Here is a 5,172-nt window from a genome sequence, read left to right as displayed (position 1 = left end):
TAGATCCCTGTGCATTTGGGCTGGGAGGGGAAGAGCGCAGGCCTCCGTGAGATCACCATAAGTTGAGCCTGGATCTTGGAGAAAGCTGTTATCATTGAGAGAAAGAGGAAGTGTGGAAAGGGGGAGCCAGCTTTGGGAGGCTGGTGCAGAGTAACCAGCCTTAGTCATGCTGAATGGGAGATAAGGGTAGGGCCTCCAAGAAGAAATGTCCAGCTGGCAGCTGAAGATGAGGAAGAAAATCCTGGCTTGGAAATGTAGCTTTGAAAGATAATGGGGTTGTGTAACTGTTGAAGTTGTGAGTCCATATGCCATTTCTTAGGAATTAGGTGGATAGATAAGCAGAGTGCTAAAAAACAGATGAGGACTTTAAAATAATATTTTCTACCACCACTTCAAGGAATTGGGCAATTTGCTGTGATGTTGGATCTAGCAGCCTGGAAGGTTTTTCCAGTTGTGATTTCCACAAGGTGGTTGTGCAGAATAACAAATCTGTTTTCATCTATCAGTGTTAAAACATGGTTTTTAAAATAAACGCCGGATTATTGCTAAAAACTTATCAGCATTGACTGTCAGAGGCTCTCCTGGAAGGTTCCCAACCCCCCTCTTCTCCCTTTTCTTCACTTTTTAATGATCCATTTATTTTTCAGGCAATTCTTTCAGGAATTTGAAAGTTTAAGCAGGGGTTACATGGAGAACTAACAGGAAATGTCTCATCTTTCCAAGTTTATTGTTGAGAGTGGCCAGATGTCATTTGTTTGTGAGTGGGAAATGGGAAGTTAGATCACAGAACGTGAAATTTAAAACTCCATGTTTTTTTAAATAACGGGGAGTGCAATGGAGAAACACACGGGGAAGCCACTTTTGACTCCTCTGACTGTGTCAGCAGTGTAGGGGGCAGTGCTCGTGAGAAAGATGTTAATATGAGAACATGTTTCACTGTCTGCAAGCCTTGCTCGCTTCGAGGTCTGTGTGCAAACAGCTGGTCTCCTCCTGGCCAAGCCAGGGTGTTTGCGAGCTCTCTGTGGATCTGCTGTAATTATAAACCCCACGAAGGGCCAGGAATGGAGGCCAGAATGCTTACTGGTCACCGTGCCCCAGAATAAAGAATCAGAAAGTAACTTATAAAGAGTCCTGCAGTATTTAGCGCTAATAAAAGCAATTATATTGATTTTTAAAAATTATATTTTCAGCCTCTGTGGTTTAAATTCTGGGTTAAACACTTCCCGACTGCTCGGGCTGGCTCAGCTCTAACCCCTGGTCTCTAATTGCTCACTAACTGTCCCGGAAATACCCTCTTCGTCGCTTGCTGTTGCTGCAGTGGGCTTTGGCAGGCTTCCGCTGGCCAGGTGTTGTCCCCAGCAGTCGCCATGGCAGCAATGTACAACAAAGACTCTGAGGGGCTTGGAATTGACAGGCCGGAGGTGGGGCCCGAGTTCCTGTCTCCAGCCCACGATTTGCTGATCCATCTGTCTTCCTCAGAGAGAGAGGGCGGATAGTGCAGGACTGCGCTTCCTTGGAAGACGGCAGGCTCCAGGCCAGACAAACGAACATAAACTTGAAATTGTGCCAAATATGGGACATTTAGTTGAATGGGAGGATACAGAGCAAAGGGATCCAAGAGCAGCCCCAAGGTTCAGAGCTTCTTGGCTGGTTTTGCAAAGGAAAAGGAAAACTCTCCACCTACCTGCTGGACTTTCTTCTTCTTTAAAAAAAAAAAAAAAAAAATATATATATATATATATATATATATATATATATATATATATATTTATTTATTTATTTATTTATTTTTTTATAGAGACAGGGTCTCCTTTGTTGCCCAGGCTGGTCTCAAACTCCTAGCTTCAAGCGAAGCTTGGCCTCCCAAAATGCTGGGATTACAGGTGTGAGGCACTGCGCCTGGCCCCTGCTGGACTTTGAAGGGCACAGGAAGGATTTCTCTTCAACCCTTACCTCTCTCTTCCACTCAAAGTTATTTAGCAGGTTTTTCTTTCCTGGGCCCTGCCTAAGATCCTGAAATCCCACATTAGTCTCTTCTTGGGGTTAAATCATTAAAGTTCCATTTATACAAATACTAAGCTGGTGCAGCCAGCCCATTGGCTAGCCTTGTCCACCATACTGGCTACTTGGTCATCTACTGTCACAGTGCCCTGGGATGGGAAACACAGCTAACATGCTTTTTAAAATTGTAGTAAACTATATATAACATAAAAATGACAATTTTAACCATTTCAAATGTACTATTTAGTCTCATTACGTACAGCTGCTGTCTTGTGCAACCATCACCACCATCGGTTTCCAGAACTTTTTCATCATCCCAAACAGAAACACCATACCATTAAACAATAACTCCCCATCCCTCACCCCCGCTCCCCTGGTAACCTCTATTTTACTTTCTGTCTCTATGAATTTACCTATTCTAGGTATCAACCATATAGATGAAGAGCTGAGGCTCAGGGAAGCAACTTGCCGAGGTCACGAAGCTATAAGACACAGCTTGGGGTGTCTGCCTGCAGAGCTCACACTGACTCTACAGCCACTGATCGATAGCTTCAGCAAGGGGGTCTTTCTAGCAGGGCTCCCCCAGGGTGCGAGTAATGGTGGGGATTCAGCCAACCCTTTATGTTGACATTGTGCATTCCTGCAATTTATCTAATTTGCTCTTCTTCATAATATTCCCATCTGACAGATGAGCAAGAGGTGAAGTGACCCCTCCAACCGCACAGCTCAGAGTCATTTTTTTTTTTTTTTTTTTTTTGAGAGGAATCTCGCTCGCTCTGTCGCCCGGGCTGAAGTGCAGTGGCGGGATCTCAGCTCATGGCAAGCTCCGCCTCCCAGATTTACGCCATTCTCCTGCCTCAGCCTCCGAGTAGCTGGGCAGAGTCATTCTTGAAGCTTCAACTGCAGGGCCATTGTTTTCCTGTTCCCCCCCCCCCTCCTCCAAGGCCTCTCCTCTCTCCTTGGCCCAACTCTCTGACCATGATGCAGGTACTTGGCAAATTTAAATAGGAGGCACTGCCTTTAAAAACAAATGAACCCCTTTCGAATTAATATCCTCTGTTGAATGCCATATGAAGAAAAATCTAGGGGTTTGTACTGGTTTCCTGAGGCTGCCAGTAACAAATTGCCACAAACTAGCTGGTTTACAACAACAGAAATCTGTTCTCACAGTTCTGAAGGCCAGACATTCAAAATCAAGATGGCACTTGCTTGAAGGATCTAGGGGCGAATTCCTCCTTGCTTTTTCCAGCTTCTGGTGGCTCATGGCAATACCTTGACTTGTAGACATATCCCTCCAGTCTCTACTTATGCCTTCGTATCAGCTTCTCCTCTCTTATGAGAACACTTGTCATTGGATTTAGGACCCACTCTAATCCAAGATGATCTCACATGCAGTTTAATTACATTTATAAAATATGCTTTTCAACAAGGTCACTTCTATGGTTTGAATGCCCCCTCCAAAACTTAATGTTGAAACTTAATCCCCAATGTGGCAGTATTTAGAGGTGGGGCCTTAAGAGGTGGTTGGAATGTGAAGGCTCCGTCCTCATGAATGGATTAGTTCCATTCATGGATTAATGAATTAATAGGCTCATGGATTGGTGGGTTACCATGGGAGGGGAACTGGTGGCTTTACAAGAGGAGGAAGAGAGACCTGGGCTAGTACATTAAGATTCTCAGCCCCCTTGCCATGTGATGACCTGTGCCATCTGGGGACACTGCAGAGTCCCCACCAGAAAGAAGGTTCTCACCAGACTTGGCCCCTCAACATTGAACTTAGCCTCCATAACTGTAAGAAATAAACTCCTTTTCTTCATAAATTACCCAGTTTCAGCTATTGTGTTATAAACAGCAGAAAACAGACTAGGACAGTCACATTCACAGGTTCTGGGCAGGATGTATCTTTTGGGGGCCATTCACCCCCAGGCTTCATGGTGAATGACTGACTAGAAGCAGTGCCCTCCAAGCTGGTCCTTTTGAACCCATCAATGACAGTGGACAAAAACATTGGCCGCTGATTGAACTTCAGATCTGTCTTGAACAGGGAGCCACTGGTACCTGTGTGGGAATCAGCACCATCACCCGGCATCCCAGCCAGACCCACCACTGCAAATGTTCCTACATTTTGCTATTGCATAGAATTTCCCTTTGGGGGTTATAAATGTACCTGTAGCAGGACGAGCGCAGACAAAACTCCTCAGACACCAGATTAAAGAAGGAAGAGGTTTTTTATTCGGCCGGGAGCGTCGGCAGACTCGTGTCTTAAGAGCCAAGCTCCCCAAGAAAGAAATATTTGGCCTTTTTAAAGGCTTACAACTTTAAGGGGTCCACAGGAAAGGGTCGTGATAAATTGAGCAAGCGTGGGAAACGTGACTAGGGGCTACATGCATCAGCTAACAGAACAGAAAGTTTTACAATGCTTTTTTTCATACAGTGTCTGAAATTTACAGATAACACAAGTAGTTTAGGCCAGGGGTTGATGTTATTATTATTACTTTGTTTCTCTCTCTCTTTTCTCCTGTCTTTGAACTAGGCAAGGTGGGGGGAGGAGGGCAGCAGGAGTAATAGTGGTCTCCTCCCTTTTATACCTTCTTGCTTAGGTTTTTACTAGAAAAAAAAAGAGAAAAGCAAAACAGCAAAGCAAAGCTCAAACCCCACCAAGCTGCATCACAAGTCTGTATATAATGTTCTCCTGTTGCTCAAGGAAACACCCCCACAAAGGAGTTTTATTGAATGTTTTGAATTGTGCCTCAGTGTAGAGGACATATAATGGGTTGGAACATCTGACAATTTCTTTTTAGAAAAGAAACTGGGTCCTGGTCTGGAACATACCCTTTGATTTTGTGCCACATGGACATAGTGATGTAAAGCCTGAAGTCCCCAGCTTCCCAGGAAGATGTTGCATTGATAGATTCTGGTTCCACTCTCGCCAAGAGACCTTGCCCACTAACTCTTTGCCATATGAATTGCTTTCTAAGCTACAATTCTCCTTTTCTCTCGCCTTTCTAGCCCATTTCATACCGAATTTAAAGAAGCTTACGGTGGACCTTTTTTTGGTACCAAAGATCTTTCCCTAGTAGGCTGCCTCATTTCTCATCATTCTGTCTGACTCAGGGTCCACGCTCTCCTCGAATCTTTCCCTCCTCACTTCTGGCCTCACAACTCAGGCCC

The sequence above is a fragment of the Macaca fascicularis genome, chromosome 8 (genome assembly GCF_037993035.2).
Source record: "Macaca fascicularis isolate 582-1 chromosome 8, T2T-MFA8v1.1".
NCBI lineage: Eukaryota > Metazoa > Chordata > Mammalia > Primates > Cercopithecidae > Macaca > Macaca fascicularis.
This window is presented reverse-complemented; position numbering follows the sequence as displayed.